The 18,717-nt window shown below is 45.6% G+C and overlaps 1 protein-coding gene across 5 annotated transcripts in view; it reads right to left on the reverse strand.

Moving 5' to 3' along the window:
• TBC1D5 (TBC1 domain family member 5) overlaps positions 1–18,717 on the reverse strand; it is a 2,224,639-nt gene that overhangs the window by 1,899,199 nt on the left and 306,723 nt on the right. For all 5 annotated transcript variants that reach the window (XM_085630445.1, XM_085630447.1, XM_085630444.1 and 2 more), the window contains one exon: positions 4,053–4,081. The gene's annotated coding sequence lies outside the window, so the exon portion shown is untranslated. The remainder of the gene's footprint in view (positions 1–4,052; positions 4,082–18,717) is intronic.

Below are 18,717 nucleotides of genomic sequence, written 5' to 3' on the forward strand. Positions count from 1 at the left end.
GGGTCGATAGGAGAGCCAGACTTAATGCTTTGGAGAAGGGTCAGTGATTCTTCAAGCTGAAACTCACGGAAAGCTAGTAAAGATGGAGGATCCAAGAGATGAAATTTGTTATTAGAACTAAGGTAGAAGGTCAGTTCTTCCTCTGAGATGTTAGTGAATGCTTGTTTGATCACGAGAGAGCTTTTTGTGGAAGAATTGAGCTATTTGCTTAGACCATTCTTCTGTGCATGGCCCTTCCTTTGTCCCGGCTTTCGGGGCGGTAAAGGATTTAACTATGCTAAAGATTTCCTTACTCTTATTTTGGGCATTTTCTATCTTGGTTTGAAAGAAGTTTTTCTTGGCTGCCTTCACGAGAATGTAATGAGCTTTTAAGGTGTCTTTATACACCTTCCTGTCCTAAGGTGCATAGGATTTACGCCATTTCCGTTCCATTTTTCTACAATTGTTTTTGCTACATCTAAGGGAACCGTAAAACTATGGAGCTGGTGGGGCCCACCTCTTTGAGGAGTGGGAAACCACCGATACCGCTGCACCGATGTTGGTTCGGAGCCATGAATCTATTGAGAGGGCGTCCGAGTCGGGGCAGCCAGACCGCTCCGGTGAGGAATAACTGAGGGCGTCTACTAACATTGGGATGGATATTTTATGGAATGTCCTGTAATTAGGGACCCTCTGCCCTGCGTTAGCCCGAGGGGCAGTGGCAGAGTTGGGAATGATGAATTTTAATAGGTGGTGGTCAGACCAGGTAATGAGAAGAAGTAAGCTTACTGATCTGTCAAAGTTGTGAAAAATGTGGTCGAGGGTATGGACCTTCTCATGGGTGGCTGAAGAAATACATGGAAACATGTTGCAGGCCTGCAGCGTCTCCAATAAGGGAAATTGTTTGAGGGTCTTTTCTATTATCCATATGTATATTGAGATCTCCCACAACAAGGCAGTTGTTGTATTTTAATGCCAGGGAGGTGGTGGATGTATTAAGCGTAGTAATAAAATTTCCAATTGCACTGGGAGGTCTGTAAATCAGAAAACCAGCTTTGCTATGATGGGGGGATAAGGTTGAGCGGAAGCCTAAGGACTCTGCGCCCTCAATGTTTTCCATCGGGATGGGAGAGCAGTCTAGTTTTTTATTGTAAATTATGGGGACACCGCCCCCTTCCCACTCGGTCGTTCCCTCCTAAGGATTTTATAACACGTAGGGATGGCGGAGGTGATAGTAGGGTTGGTGGCTTCAGACAGCCAGGTCTCAGTGAGAAATAAGAGATAAGGCTGTTCATCTAAAAGTAGGTCTTAAATGTGTGGTTCATGCATTTGCATGGAGCGACAATTTAAAAGTGTGGCCTTTAAGTCCTCTGTTTTCTTATTGTTTTTACACTTATTGTTGCGTGGGAGGATCTTGGGTACACGTTTCCTTGGCTGGAGGAGACCAGTTGCACTTATTGCGTTGAAAGTCTACCTCCAAGCTCGGATCAGCCGCTGTACACTGACATAATGGTAGCCGCCTAAGGCTAAGCGGTTTTTCCCTAATGTAATATAGTGGAAGAAACTCACTGGGGGGGAACTGGGCAGCATGGCTGGCGCCGGACGCCTCCAGGATGCTGACGGGCGTCTGTGTGCATCGGGAAAATTTAGGCTAATGCCTATGATGCAAACTGGATCGCTAATGCAGCTGAGGAAGCGGAAACTGTGACGGCGGAAGTGAGGGGCCCAATAGTAGCCCCAGCCCTCCGCTCAATCGGTGTATCAGCCGCGGCGGACAAGGACTGGAGGAAAAGCGAGATGTGAATCGGAGCAGCTAAGGAGGTGTAGGCAAGCAGAATCTAGTAAAGTGCAAGTGCGCATAGGTAGGAGAAATTGTTAAAAAGCACAGAGTAATTCAGCCACATATATACAAGTTAAAAAGTATTAAAAACCTAGTAGCAGGGCAGGGAACACTAAATCCTACCGCTGTCAGCTGCGCGCATCTGTTTACATCGGGGAAAATATAGCCTAATGCCCATGATGCAAACTAGATCGCTAACGCAGCTGAGGAAGCGGAAACTGCGTGGGAAACAGGGGCTCAATTTGTATCATAAATTCAAAGCTGTTCTGCACAGGGGCCCCCAAAATATGTTTGGCCCAGGGCCCCCAAAATCCTTAAGATGTCTCTGACACCATCAACACAACCTTCAAATCCGGCACTTTCACCGATGACTGGAAATGAGCAGAAGTCAAGCCCCTCCTCAAGAAACCCTCTGCAGACCGGACGGACCTGAAAAACTACCGACCCATCTCTCTCCATCACTCAACGCCCAGCTGACAAACTTCAAAGAGAACGCCATCCTCGCCTATTCCCAATCCGGATTCCACGTAACCAAGGCACCGAGACCGCCCTCCTCGTCGCCAAAGACGACATCTGCACGTTCCTCGACTAAGCCCACACCGCGACCCTCATCCTACTAGACCTCTCTGCAGCCTTCGACACCGTCTCCCACTGCACTCTCGCAGCCATACTCCACAATGCCAGCATACAGGGAACCGCCCTCGACTGGCCCCACCCCTTCCTCACCGGCAGAACCCAAAGGATCAGACTCCCGCCCTTCCTCTCCGAACCCACAGAGATCAACTGCGGAGTACCCCAAGGATCATCGCTCAGTCCCACGGTCTTCAACATCTACATGGCCTCTCTCGTCAGACAGCATAGACTCAGCATAGTACCCTACGCAGACGACACCCAGCTCATCCTCTCCCTCATGAAGGACCCCCCAGGCCACCAGACTCAGCTTCCAGGAAGGAATGAAAGATGTTGCAGCCTGGATGAGCAGCAGCTGTCTGTGGCTTAACTCAGAGAAGACAGAAGTCCTCGTCCTTGGACTCACTCCCTCAGCTTGGGACAACTGGTGGCTCACCACCGTCGGCAACCGCCCCCACCCCCATGGACCATGTCCAGAACCTCTGTATCATACTCTACTCCTCGCTCACCATGGCCCGTCAGATCAACGCTGTCACCTCCACCTGCTTCAACACCTTCCGCAAGACCTTCAAGTGGATCCCCCCTGAAGCTAGAAAGACCGTCACCCACGCACTCATAACAAGCAGACCGGACTACGGAAACGCTCTCTACGCTGGAATCAACAAATCCCTGCTTCGCAAACTCCATCCAGAACACCGTGGCCAGACTCGTCCTCGGCATCCCAAGAAATGAGCACATCATCCAATCACCCAACACCCGAGAGACCTCCTCTGGCTGTCCGTCAAGAAGAGAGTAACCTTCAAGCTTCTCACCCATGCCTATAAGTCTCTCCACAACACTAGACCCAAATACCTAAACGAAAGAGTCTCCTTCCATGTACCCAAAAGAAACCTCTGCTCTGCTGACCTCGACCTAGCCGAAACGACGTGCATCCTCAGAGCCAGAGCGGGTGGAATAGCCTTCTCCTAAGTCGCGGCCAAAGCCTGGAACGAGCTTCCGGTCCACATCAGACCCTTCCCTACTCTGCACACCTTCAGGAAGAGCCTCAAGACCTGGCTCTTTGGCTGACCCGGAGCTGTACTCATGGGCCTCCTGTTCCCCATCAGAGCCCCGCGCCTCCTCAGTTAGAGTGCCAAGCGCTTTATAAATATGAATACGGCATGAAAATACCTTCCAAAAAGTTGAGCAAACTGCAAACCTGGCGCTATCACCGGCTGTGAGCCTGCGGTGTGTGGGGCATACCTGTACAAACTGCAAGCGACAGGCTGGAAGACTACTATTAGCCCGAACAATCTAGCCTTTCATTCTGCAGAGGCAATTCGATTACACTGGAAAGGTACATTACTTAATAGGACTCAGTTGTGATGTGCGCTACCTCGATGGACAACATGCGATTACATTTTAAATGCGATAAAAGCCGATGCGCCACTGTCTGTACTGCGTTTGGATCGCCCATTCATGCTGTTGAGATGCGGATTAAAATCTCTCCAACAAATGCATGCAAGTTTTTAAAAACAAAAAAAAAAAGAAAAACCACCACAACACTTCTATAGTGCAGATGCAAAGTTCAAATGGTTCAACAAATAAATTATGCTTTCTTTACCTTGGCGCTCAGATATATCCTTGTTGAATCTAAAGGAAACAGAAAAAGTGAAACATTAGTTTTCAGTTGTTTTTAAAGGGCAACACTCTAAAAATAAATGGGGCCAGTACCGTAGGTGTCACCAGTGTGTCCTGGGCCCCAGTTCAAATAAGAGAATAAGACCCCCTGGCTGCTGTCTGAACGATACATTACAGAAATAATCAGGGTTCAAGGCCCGGTGCCACTGCACCTGCTGCACCAAAGAAAGCTGCGATAGAGGAGGAACCACCACAGAGCTCCAGAGCTACTGTGGATGAAACTTCACCAGTCAGGGGAAATGGCCATAACCTCCCTCGCCTCAGTACAAGCCACATGCCCCCCTCCCCCCCAAGGCGTCTCAAGGGGCTCCACAGCCTTCCACCCACGGGCTCAGGGTCGAATGCCCCCATGGACACCCGCCCTTGAATGGCTTGCTACAGCACGTAACCGACAAGCCAACTTCTAGAAGTCAGAAAAAAACAGCAATGTCCCCCTTGATGGCAGCATCAGCAAAGAGGCCAAGGACTGGGAGGAGGAATGGGAAAAGGACTCCACTACTCCCGCACACCAAGCCTAAGATTTCCGATGGAGACTGGCCGCTGAGGCTTCAGTCTGAGGAACAACATAATTACAGCACGTTACAAACTAAGCCAATATCGTGCATTTTGAGTTCTCATTAAAAACATTAAAAGCTTGCCACAGTTAAAACCAAAAATAAACGGAAAGAAACAACGGCAAAGCCTAAAGGTCCCACCTTGGCCCCACACTTTGCTGTGCATCCGTGCAAATAGAAAGCAGCCATTTTCTAATGGATTTTCAAATAGCAAAATAAACTCCATTGCAAGATGGCCACCATATAGGTAGCAGCAACTGCATCAGTCATTCTGAAACAATGAGGCTTTGTCCGGCTTGTGAAGCGATTCAAAAAGCATTGAGCACCAATAGGCCCTCGTCACCAGCCAACTGGACTACGGCAACACACTCTATGTGGGCACCACCACTGAACTCATGAAGACTCCTGACGATCCAGAAGGCAGCCGCCAGACTGATCCTCAACCTGCCCAAGAGAACCCACATCACCCAGCACCCGAGAACCCCCACTGGCTCACGGTCCAGATGAGATTCCAACTCAAGCTCCTGACCCATGCCAAAGCCCTCCACGACCAAGGACCCCCCTACATGAACCACCAACTGCATTTCCACCGTCCTCCCATGAACCTCCGCTCCACACGCCTTCCCTCGCACAGACACCTTGCATACGCCGCTGCCACTCCAGAGGACGTCTATTTCCCATCTATCATCAAAGCCTGGAACGCCCTCCCCCTCCACCTGTGCACCCTCACGGACCCACTTCAAGAAGGGACTCAAGACCTGGCTCTTCAACTGAGACCTGCAGCAAGCGCCTGCATACCCTCTCAGGTAACAAGCCGTGCTCTACAAGTACGACTTGATTGATTGATTGATTTGCAACTGCAAAAGAACAAGCATGCTGGTGTCCGATGGAAGGCAGTGGAGGGCAGCGGATGGCAAAAGGACCCCTTCCTACACAGGGAATGGGCGTTTGCAGGTTGTGGTGGGGAACAGACACTAGGGGGGGGGGGGGGGGGGGGGGGGGAAGAGGAAGAGGGGTGATGAAGAATAGTGAGAAGGTTACCGCAGGGGGCTACCTAAAGTTCCCTGTACTTTTCTCCATGAAATGCCATGGCTTACAATAGCCCTCATATTCAAAGGCTAATTCTATACAAGCACTGGCAAATAAGTCTGGCAGAGATTCAGACAGCCTTTTGGCTTGTCAACAGTTTTTTGTCATGTTTCTGGTAAAACTTCTTTATTGACAGCTGCCGAACCCCCATCAAATTGAAAACTGGCTTTAAAGGAATGTTGTTTGGTAATGAGAAGCATTACAAGTAAATAGCATGGGAACTGATATGTATTTATGTGGAAGCAAAGAACTGTAGAATAATATTGTGCAGGTTAAAAGGTCAGGTGACAGTTGCACTGTCAAGCAGGATCTACAAATTCTATAGGACTGCCCTTCTCCCAGCTGTGCTGCTGCCAGAGAAAACAACATAGATTACCTAGTTATCTAAGACACTTTAATAGCATTTAAATGTTGTGTGCGCACGTACGTGCGTGCGTGCCCCTAAATGAGCAAGGTCTGCTGGATAAATAAACAAAATTATCACATCTGTGTGGAGGGCAAGCACTTTTTGTGTGGAAGCACACATCCGGCCAATCAAAACATGTGCTTCTGGTTCCCATCATGTGGGCGAAGCCACAGCTTCTCTCTAGGAATGTTCACACGATTGTCTGGCGACAGGTGCACAATTATAGACCATAATAACAGTGCAGGCAAGCTGAAGTTGACCATTAACTAGTTAAAACTGGAGTTCTGTGGTCCATCGGCTGATTACTGCAGATTTTAATCTGTCTTATGTACCATCCATCTGAGGAAGACATGGTCTGTGGGGAGGTTAATCACTCGTACATACCATCGCCACTGACCATCTCGCAGAGAAAGGGCAACGTGCTGAATCTTTGATTCGCTATGCTTCAAATCAAGACTAAGTTCTTGACATTGGGCTCTCATCAGAGCAACCAATGACCCAGACATGTCACTTTCAGCAGCAGTGAAGTTCTAGGTTATCTACTGGCTAGCCTTTAACCATTCAACATTTATAAGTAATTCTACAATAACAAAAAGGTGTGAACGTGACCAACTTCAAGGTTTCTGATGTGACACTCTTCCAAAGTACTGCTAGCTTTAGATAACCGTCCCACTGACTAGTATTAAAAAATGTAAGATGATTAGAAGCTAATGCTCTTTGCCTTTAGAGCAGAGTTCTCCAAAGTTGGTCCTGTGGGGCCGGATTCATGCCAGATTTTTAGCATATCCCCATTTAGATAAATGCAGTTATCTTGAAAACCATAGATCATGGCTCTCCAGGACGGACTTTGAAAAACCCTGCTTTAGAAGACAAACTATTCTCTAAACCAAGTGACCCGGCTCACACAGTCCACCTCGAGTGAATAAACCAGGTAACGGACATTAATTAATGCCACAATAGACATGTTGCGCCATTTGGTAGAGCCAAAACCTGTAACAAATGGTGCTCTAAATCTCGTCAGATCGACAAGAAAATAACAGAGAAATCAAAGTTATGAACAAGCACCCATTTGACATCGCCCGCGCCATAAAAGAGAGGTCGCTGTGAAAAGTCTAAAAAAAAATAAAGCTGGAAGGGTGGCAAAAAACAATCAGAAGGCAATATGGGACACATTATTTAAAATCTGCACAAAAATCAGAAAGAATTTTGTTCTTTTCAAAACAGGATAAAGGTGATAATGGGGATTGTGGCGACCGTGTTGCGCCAGATGTCCGGATCATCTGTATCACACAGATGTACAAGGGCTCAATATGCAATCTCACAACCAAATCCAACCTTGTGTTGGCAGCTCCGGTCTCATCCGGTTACTTTCAAAGCAGCCAGTTATCTGAAATGATGAAGACCTGCAGATCGGATGCAGTCCTGCCCCCATCGGTCGAACAGTTATTTATTTAAATATGATGCTGACTTTTGGCCAGGAATTGTATGCCTTCTGTATAATCATGGTCTTCAATCTCAAATATATCAGGATCCTGGCAAGACTAGATCTTGCATCCAGCCTCCACAAGCATTGTCCAAACCGATAGGTTTGGCTTTAGAATTCAAGTGCCTTTTGTGTCAATGATGGGTTCATGCACTCGATAAGTCATCGTACACACACACGGTCACTCATCTTTGTACTCACGTGTTCATTCATCGATCCAACCACTCAATTATTCTTGCATTCACCCTCTGACACAACCACAATAAAATACACACAAACTCAACATATGCAAGATGCATTAATAGAATATCAGTCCAAACAACCATTGGCAAAACGTATGTGAGCGCTACTGGCTTTGCCAATGTTTTTTAGTCATGTTGTACAGTAGTATAGATGCTGTTCGGCATGACTAAAAGTTAGTGACGTGGCATAGAGTAGAGTAAAGTTGCATTGTGTGAAGTAGGGTCGAGTGGCATGGTGCAGAGTGGCTTTGCATTAAAGAGTGGCATAGAGTAGAGAAGAAAAGCATAGAGTAGAGTAGAGTAGCAGAAAGTAGAGTAGTGTAGAGAAGAGAAGCATAGAGCAGAGCAGCATCGACTGGGGTGAAGGAGAGTGGATTAGAATAGAGTAGCAGTGTGGAATAGAGTAGAGTGGCATAGAGAAGTGTGGCACTGAGTGGAGTAGAGTGACATTGAGTATTGTGGCAAAGAGTAGTGTGGCATGGAGCAGAGTGCAGTGCACAGAGTGGCATGATGTGGCGCGGAGTAGTGTGGAGTTGATTGGCGTGGTGTGGAGAGGATTGGTGTAGAACAGAGTGGAGTGACTTAGAATGGAGAGGCTTAGAATAGAGTGGCGAAGTGTAGAGTTGAGTGGAGTAGAAGGCATAGAGTAGCGTAGAGTGGTGCAGCTGTGGGCATAAGTAACTAAAGCATCAATAGAGATAGCAGATAGGGTGAAAGTAACATAAATAAGAAGCCCTATGCCTGTGTTAATAGTGGGAAAGAACAATGCATGTCCAGGAATAATAACAAAACGCTTATTAAATAAAAAATGGTTTATTGCAAAATGATGAGGAAGAACACATGTACTTTGTCCATGGTCCAGAAAGGAGCCAATACAAGAAAGGAAAGGAAGCATACGGGAGCTAAGCGATCAAAAGATTGCAAATGAGAGTTTAAGCGAAAACAATGAAGGGCATGCTGTGGGCAGGTTAAAAGCCCACTGAACTGTAAACAATGCTTCTCAAAGCAGAGTGCATGTGCTGTGTAGACAAGACCTAGAAAGAAGCATGCTGTCTAAACATGGCAGGCATTTGCTGGCAAAAAATGAAATTAAACACAGGAGGGAGTGTAGGAAGGCAGGATCCTTCCAGCATGGTTACCTCTACTTTTGCCTGGTGTCTGTGTGTGTTTTTTGATTAGTCTGACTGGGATCCTGCTAATCAGGATACCAGTCACTGTGCTTTCTCCCTAAATTGACCATGGTAAGTATTTCTGTACATCCACAATTGGCTACTGGTGTCCCCTTATAAGTCCCTGGTATATCGTACTAAGGTACCCAGGGCATATGTACACAAGGGGTCTCTCATGGGCTTCAGCATGTATTGCGCCACCCATGAGAGACCACTCAAACAGTGACTACATGCCTGACATTACAGCCTGTGTAAGTTGGTGCTAGCACCACCTACGACAGATATACATGTTCTTATAACGGAGGTCACTATACTTGAAATCGATGAGTCACCCCTAGGGCAGGCCTTTCAGTCCTGAAGGCAGGGTGCTGGGTTAGAAGTGTAAAGGTGACCCTGCATGAGCAGGACTTAGTGTACTGAGCTGGGGGGCGCTTGTCAGCGCCACCAGACTGCTCTGAAGGGCACATTTGGTGCCTGCTTGCAACTCCGGTTTGAGCCAGTTCAGAGAGTCTTTGGCTCCCGCTCTGGTGTGAAACTGGACTAAGGACATGTGAGTATCCTCCCCTCTGTCTAGCCCCTTCTCTAGGAGGGACACCCGAGTCGGCCTAACCCACTTCCTAGGGTATTTAAGAGCTTACCTGTGGGTGGGTCCTCAGATTCATCGTGGGAAGGCTCAAGCTTGAAACCACGTCACTCTTCGACCGTCTGGACACTTGGACTTTTACTTGGAATTTAGACTGCATCAAGGAAGACCACTGCTGCTCCTGGTCTTGCTGTTCTACAAGTTTTCTTCGTTGTCTATGTCTGTGCTTTTTCCAAGGTCTTCAACACACCTGTGGGCATCTAAGACACCCAAAATAATTTCCCTTAGAGTGAAGGAGTCATTCGCTTGCATCTGCAGCACTGCAAAGAAGCTGACCGGTCTGCTGCTCCTGACTTCCCACAGACTTCAAAAGGCTTAGCAACACAGGTGGTGGTTCTGCAACTCCCTCAAGGCCGGACCTGTCCTCTCTACAGTTTTGAGGCCAGTATCCCTTGTCAGATCCCCTAGGACCAAATCTGTGTGCACTGCATCGACTTGTTGGCTCTGAACTCCATAGAATTTCAGGCTACAGGAAGCTACAGTCTCAAGCATCTCTTCCTGCCAAGTAAAGCGTCCTCACTGCATCCTCTGCACCGTGGGCCTTCATCTTTGGTGACCTGCTTGAAGTTCTCTTGCGACTCCTGTGCCTTCGGCCTGTGGGTCCTCTTGAGGGTCTTCTGCTCCAGTGGGCTCTCCTGCTTGCTCAGGGCCTGCTCTGACACTCCTGCTTTTGATGAGTCAATTGGAACTTGCTGGTCCCCATGTTGCTCCTTTTTAGGTCTCGCCTGAGCCAGTGCTTTAGTGCTGCTCTGGCGAGAGTTTTAGTAAGCAGGATTTGGAAGTGCAGACTAGTGGCTTTTCAGGCCTCCAGCTAGAGTGCATGTGCGCCGGGCACGTGAACCATTTGGCAGCCTGCGCGATTACTTTTGTGGCCGCTTTGATGTTCTCAGTGAGCCGCGCGGCCACTGAACATCAGAGCAGCCGCGAAACTGCACACCATTTGTCAGCCTGCGTGCCTCTCTCCGCCTACCCCCCTCCCTTATCCCACTTCCTGCTTGTTTTGTGTGCAACTCACATAGCCCTCAATCGGCCATAAGACCAGCATCTCGGCGATTTTGGTTGTCCGGGGATCGCATCTGTACTGTGCCACAGGCTATTCCAGTTCAGTTACTTGTGGCCTCAATATTTATCTATAGATGACAGCTGTAACACACTCATTGAGTTAAAACGAACCGCTTGAAATAAATATCATATACATTCAGCAAATAGTAGATTTGTCTAAGCCGTTGGTCTTCGTTTCTTGACCTGGGGAGGATGATAGTGTGTGTCGGTCTTGCTAAAGGATAGTTCGACCTCTGGCATGTGATGTCAGCCCTCGTCATCTAACAACGGTGCACCCTTTCTCATTCCGCAACTCATTACTGCTTTTTACACTCTCACAAGTCCTTTTTCCGTTGTTACCTTCTCTCTCCTATTATTTCTGTACCCTCTCACACATGCAGGCTTTGTGTCCCTGCCCTGTCAGTGTTTCATCCCTTTCTCTCTTATTAGGACCCTCTCTTCATTCGCTCCCCATTTCAGACTGCTCTCATTATCCCATTGTAAATGTTTTCTCCCCATTCTTTTCCTCCCACTCCCGTCCCCACTTTCTTCCCCTTCCCTCTACATTGTCTTTCTCTCCTTGTCTCTCTTTCCCTATAACCTTCCCACCTTTCGCATCCCTATTACACTGGCTATTAAATCAGTAGCACGGAAAGTTTGCATAGTCTGGCTTCTGTTTCTATTACCATTGACGGTCACTTCGTTTGTGTTGATGATCCTCGACTAATGTTTACACGCAAAGCTCTTGTTTTTCTGACCAACTTTTGTGAAAACCCTGATCACATGATCCGAATGTGGTTATATTTCGGGAATCAGAACTCTACGTGCTACAAAATTAAGTTAAAGAGCAACTACTAATGTCCGTAAAGCCTGGCAACAGGACTTGTGACATGTTAGGCTGCAGCATTTTGCATTTAGTTATGCGTTTTTATATAGCGCAAACTTTACCCGAAGGTGTCAGAGCGCTTTACAATAGGACCAGTTGATTACAAAATGACGTGCTTAGTTACAAACGAAAAGTTAAATAGGCTGGAAGAAGGCTGTGTTTATAATGTAAAGCGCATATTCAGCTTCCGGTGTCTTGGTGTTAAATTAAATAACAGACGTTTGCAATTACCCAATTCAATGCACTAAGTTGAAGGATAAATGGTTAAGTGGACCCACTAGGAATCAAGCCTGTCACCATGAAGCCAAACACATCGCTCTTTGCAAATTTAGAAAATATTCAGGTCTCTGAAGTCTTGTGTGTCTTAGTGTCTAGACGCACTGAAAGGTCTAACTTGCTCTCACTTATTATACATGTGCATTCACTAAAACAACAGCCAACACTCATGCCTATGCGCAGCTTCCCCCAAGAATCATTTGTTAAACAAGCATTGGCATAGCCAATAGGTCTCGCCTTTGGAACCTTATAAGTATTTAGTTATGCAGTACAATATCCTAGGTGCAACAACATCAACTGTTGCATGTCTAAAAACTTATAAGGTCCCAAAGGCGAGACATATTGGCTATGCCAATGCTCGTTTTAGTATATGGTTTGGTCTCCCCCTGGAGACCACTGTATTTTGTGCTACTTACCTGTTTACAATTGAAGTATTATTGTGTATTTGTGTTCATCTCTCCGGATAGGAGATATACCAATGTGTTTGTGAGTGCTTTGTAATAAATAGACCCATTTTATATATACACTGTGTGGTTCTTTTTCGTTTAACCTACAGGATTACATCTGGTAAAATAGGCTGGTTAACACGCCTTCAAGATAAGCCTGAAGGCTGCTATCCACAGCTATCACTTTCAGAGCTTTCAACAGGGAGCGTATGTCTTGCAGTGATATTATACACAATCTTTCGCAGTTTTAAAGTTCCATCATGGCAGCTACGTCTAGGACCAAAGTGCTGGCCATCTTAGAATGGTAAATTTGAGACACTTTATGGATTCCATAATGGTTGCCTGGTTTTGAGAAAGTAGCAACATGTGATGCGGTGCACTATGGATGAAAAGAGTAACAAGCAAGTGGTCCGTTAGCACTGCCTCTGGACTATCTTTCATTACAAAAAAAATGAAAAAAAGTTGCAAAAAAAAAAAAAGACAGGATTTATTAAAGGAGAAAGCTGAAAACACTAATTGATCAGGTGGACGTTTACAAGTGATCAGAAAATACATCCATTCACAGCACAAGAGAGCCAATAATTGCCCCATGCAGTACACGTCACACATGGAAGCGACAAATGACACGCAGACAAGCCAATGGCGGAAGTCGGCTGTACCAAAGTACCTATATGGATCTAAATGGATAAATGTTCAAGTATATGGATGCATGTATTTATTGTTTTTTTTTTTATGGCAAGATCGTGACAGACAGTTCAGCCTGCCAGCCTTCCTATGAGATTCTAGCACAAATTATTAAGAGTGTAAATCTTCTGCTCCTAGGGTTTATCAAAGGGGGTAACCAACACCAACATTCGCCCCTATAAAGGTAATATGTGAGATTTAATGTAACAAAATGTCCGATGATGGAGAGATGTTGCGGGTGGGAAAGTTCAAATATTGGAGTTGGTGACATGCCTATTATGTTATTGGCATGCACGGTTTGCTACTTAGATCCAGTGCCGAGCGTTTTGTACTGTGTTTTTACTGCTGCGGTTGGATCCGAGCCTGGTGGTGGCTAATACTTGCACCTATTTTGGGACATTGGATATGCAAACACACTTGTTGTAATAAAAATTAAAATAAATACCTGCGGAAGGCTTTAACACGGTGCGAAAACCATTTATTGCTTTCAACAAATTTGATAAACAGCAATAAAGTCAGATCTACTGCCTTTGTCGTAACTTTCCATAACAGATCAGACAGATGGCTCACAAAATACCTTTTCTATGGAACCGCTCAGGCCTATGGCGGTTATCATGGTCACCACAAGCAACTGTACAGAGCTTCAACTTTCCCGCAAGCCGACAACCAGGCACACCGTCGTAAAATTGCAACCTTGGATTGACACCATAACCGACAGATTTAATGAAGTGCAAATCAAGTGAGAACCATGGAGCATTCAGTAATAAAAGTACAAATATGTAGAAAAGCACATTTTGCAAAACAATATACACCCCCATCTTAAACTCTTCGCGGCTAAGGATTTTCACACCCGAGTTCTGAGCAATTGTTTTATGTTTGGGGCACTTTAAGTTTAATCCTTCAAACCTATTTTTCAGAAGAAGGTATCCAGGCCAAATTTGTGTCTATGATCCCACACGTTTTGAGCATTCTAAATGTGCCCAGGGTTTGTGCAATATGCTAGCAAGAATTTAGAAAACAGCCAAAATAAAGCCAAATCGAAGCTTTTTTTTTTTTTTTAATGGTGGAATTCTTCTATACAAGAAAGCATATGTTTTTGTTCCAAAACGAGGCATCAACCAAAGGTTTGCTGTGCTAAGATCACCCTCTCCCCAGCTTTCAGGAACAAGCAAGTTGTGAAAGAAAATTCATTGTTTAACTGCAAATTTTGCTCTTTCTAGCTGGGAATCAAGTTTTCCTATTTTTTTGTTATTTCAGCCTACTTGCAGTTTGTGCTAGAAACAAACATGAAACCATCCATTGGTGAACATGAAGGCTACACATTTCTGTAAACTAGACAATATTTTAAATTTAGCAAGAGGTCATTCGTGTAGATTGCTTGTGGTTTTCCAAAAGAAACTAATCCTTAAAATAAAAAAATGGCAGTAAGAAGGAAAAAATAGCAATTAGTGACAACATTTTCATCTGCAGTTTTTTGCCCAGATGGCCGATTTATAAAAGCACCATACCGTTACTTCCGCCAGACCTTTCCGCTCACAGGGATAAACAGTGTTTGTTGGTTGTCCAAAAATACACTGTACTCTCTGCCAACAACTGAGCTTGTAATGACTTTTCATTATGTACCGACCATGCAGCAATTTATACAGTAAAATCTAATGAATGAGAAAGGATATGAAGGAACCCAATGTATTTTTGATATGTGCACAAGATATAGAATTTGGGAGCAGTGGGCATTTGTACACCTCTGAATTAAAGGTTAACAATACAACCATATGACTCAGAGGGCATTTGCAAAATGTGATCTTTATTGCACACAGGCTTAGAATTATGTTTAAAAAAATGGAGAATCCAATTGGTATTAAGAAACGTTATACTTTTCTGTTTTCCCACACATCTCCCCACTTGTGTTGTTGGGCCTAACACCTTCAACATGAAAGGCTTCAAAATGCATTTTTTCGGAAGAGAAGCAACCCTTTTTTTTGCAAATGGGATAGTTGCTCAAGTATTTGTGCCAGGGCTCGGATGCCACGCAGGGAAACCAACCAAATCTAGACATTTCTGAAAACTAGACAAGTAGAGGCTAGTGTGACTCGCAAGGATCCCACTGAGATTTGCTGCCCACAAGCTTTGGCTAAAATCCTGCATTTTCTTCACATTACAGTGAGGAGAAGCTCTAGAATCAGCATGGAACCACAAAATACCCACCACTCAACATTCCCACACATTTCACAATAAAAATTATACCTTCTGGTGAGTCTGTGCCTAGTGCACGTGTCTGGTACGGATCAAACTAGGTTCTATGCCATACAAAAGGGGCTCTATATTTATTGGGAAATGCACACGCCGATGCTCCGTGGGGCCACACGCCAAAACAGTATTAACAATATTCCATTGTGATTTTGTGTGTTTTCTGTCCACCGCATCGGAGAGCAGTGGGGGCAGATTGGGGAGAAACTCTCCCTATCCAGGCACCCGGGGGGTGGGGAGGGGGGGAAAAGGCAGAAAGACTCTTGAGCCTAGGGGTGGTGAGGGAGCACAAACCATGCCCACGATGAGCCCCTACCCCTCCATTGACTAAATATAAAAACGCCTGGTGGTCCCAGGGGGCTTTCTGCCCCTTCAGGGGAGACACATGGGGTGTAAACATCCCTATCTGCCTTGCCTCTTGTGCCTTGGTGCAGGGGTAGAGCAGGCCCATGTCCACAGGAGCCACTTCCCCAACCTCTCTTCCTGCTGAATATTCCCTGGGGTCTAGTGGGCTTTCTCCTCAGGGCGTGGGTGAACACAGGGACAGCCAACCCCTCTAAACAGTAAAGAAAAATATATTCCCAGCTGGTCTAGTGGGCTTTCTGCTGCCTTGAGGGATAGGAGTTTGTGGGCAAAACACCTCCCACCCACCACCCACCCACAGATGGAGGAGGAAGATTCTTGTGCTGTTGCACATCACACTAAACCAAAAAAAGAAAAAAAGAAAATCAAACTCTGGATGCGAGGGAAGCACTTATCTTGCACTCCGAATTTGATTTACAAAAGAAAATGTTTATGATTTTAAAAACCAAAAGCATTTTCTTTTGAAGTACGGACGACGAATTGATGACACCCTTCGCATCACATATATACTGTGGAGGACATCCCAGGCAGGTTCCTCTGCACTATAGGGGTGAATAGAGTCTAACAATCATCACAGGGACCCCACTCCCCCCCCCCAAGAGGTAGTCGGCATGTCTGGCCAAAATCAAAACCCTTGCCTACTACAGTAGTCTGTCAGATCACATGTAACATAAAACCGGTCTTTAACCTGTAACACAATGTAATACCAACCAATGGTTAAAGGCATACGCATTTTAACAAATGTTTTTCACAATTAATAACCCAGGCCTACTGCATTTGTCATAATTGTTGACATTCAGCAGATCAGAGCTATAGTATTGGATAGAACTATTCCCAGGGCATCAATCCGGCCCATCGCTTGTCACCAGAACCAACTTCGGTCCACTATTTTGAATGTCATCTTTTCAAGGCAAACGTCAGGCATACACTCATAAAAACTACAAAGGTATATAAAATTACAGTTGGCTGAGCAAAATACTATCTTTTCTAAGAGACCCTCACAAGGATTCTCATACTGCAAAGCTTTTATAGCCATGCTCTGTAAGAGAGGAGTAACTAAACCAAAACCCTTGCCTGCCAGAGTAATCGGGAAGCTCATGTCCCAAAGTCCTTCTCTGCAGGTTTTCATACAGGGTTTAACAATCCACCTTTAAATAGATGGATTTTAACATATGCTTTTCGAAATGAATACTGCCGGTCTACTGTCCCTATTTTAAAATGTCAAACTGATCAGGCCTATAGCCATGATCACTGGCTAGCAGCCATAATTAACTTGGTCCAGCTGTATGAAGTATACGCTTTATACCCATGGGAACCAACATGTGGGTGGCGCCTAACCCCTTCTCCCAGTAGTACTCTGAAACCTCTTTTTGTTGATTACATAAGGTCTGGATAAACTTTAAATCCAGTAAGCCATAGGCTCATTATCCTTCTTGATGTGGAGGCCAATGTTTTTGCTAAAATACTGGTAGGAACTGGAAGACTGGCCCTCCTCACTGCAACTGGTTCCATTCCATCAGACGCGTTCAGATGGCTACTGGCACACATCATTTGTGCTGGATCTTTAAATGCTGCAATGACTTTACTTAGTCGGCACAATGAGAAACCCACAGGAGTAATAGCTTTAATATCTCTGGGGACAACCAAATTCAAAATGATAAAAAAGACACCTTTCTTATTTAAGGACAATATGAAAAGCAAGACTCTTTGGACCTCCAGGAGACGGAGGAGCACCACTTCTCTACTACCAAATTACTGACAGAACAGACTGAAAGAAAAACCTACAAAAACTCGTAGGCAGGGCAAAATTCTTTAGGGAGAGAAATTTGCCCTCCATGGCCAACTGGCAACTGCCCTGGGTGCCAAGGTTCATGCAAAACTGGTCTCCTGACTCTGTTTGGCCCTAGAGCCCTGTTAATCTAGAATGTGAGCAGAGGCCTAGGACTGGCCTTGGACATGTGAGGTCTAGAACCTGTTCTGTGAGCTGGAGGAGGGCATCAAGCATGCCCTCAAAGTGGGAAGAGGATGCTCACACATGATCTTGGTGTCTGGAAAGCGTAACTCACAAACCTCACCGAAAATGGTTACAATGCCAGGGACAACAATATTAACATGATGTAACCACACCAGGTTTCACTGAACCTTTCACACCCAGGGCCTCACTGCTGCTTGACAATCATTTTACATCTAGCTAAAAGAGGACATCTGAATCTTCAAAGGCCCACACCGGAAGGGCCCTATGGCAGTAGCAGCAGCAGTGGTGGTGGTGGTGAAGGTGGTGTAGGTGGTGTGTGGGTTTTTTGGCCTTTTTTTAGTGGGAAGAGCTGAGCCAGAATATGGTTTGGCACTAACAGTCCAGCACAAACTAAGCCAGCCAAAAAACTAAAGGCCACGGACAGCGCTACTGTCCAAAGCTCACCTCATACAGTGTCATATCTGTTCCTTGGAGTCTGGACCTCTGGAATGCCCCACCCCTAACTTCACAGGGTCCCTCTGACAGACAAGCACATTCCTAATCCAGAAGAGACAAGTGAACAGAGTAAACCAAAACCAACCAAAAAGTATTGGATCAGCGCTTCTTTGTCATGCTTAAACTGTTCAGGAACTGTATAATATATATATAATGCAACCAGGGTTATACCCTATTAGTGGTGCAAAATCAGACTATTAGGGTACATTATTACCCCATTAGTAGCACTAACCTATGAGGTTTTTTAATCTTACGGGGGAATCAAGGTGTTAAAAGTTTTGGTGATATCCCCAATCCGATTAACTCACTACACTCACTCAACACCACCTCACTTAGATATTACGCACACTCAAACGGCAAAAAAACAAAAACAAAAGATCTCTGCTAAAGTGACCCCTTAGAGGTACCCGTAGGGCATTGCAGCGCCCGCCCGAGGAGGAGCAACCACCCTATCGGGAAGTGTGAGGGCAACATGAAACAGTCTCTGTGACTGTCTCTCACGATCTATCCAGCTTTCAGAAAGTTCTCCTTCCCCTTTCCTATTTAGGAACTGTGACCCCTAGTTTTTGCATTTACTTCAACCCCGGGA

The sequence above is a fragment of the Triturus cristatus genome, chromosome 10 (genome assembly GCF_964204655.1).
Source record: "Triturus cristatus chromosome 10, aTriCri1.1, whole genome shotgun sequence".
NCBI lineage: Eukaryota > Metazoa > Chordata > Amphibia > Caudata > Salamandridae > Triturus > Triturus cristatus.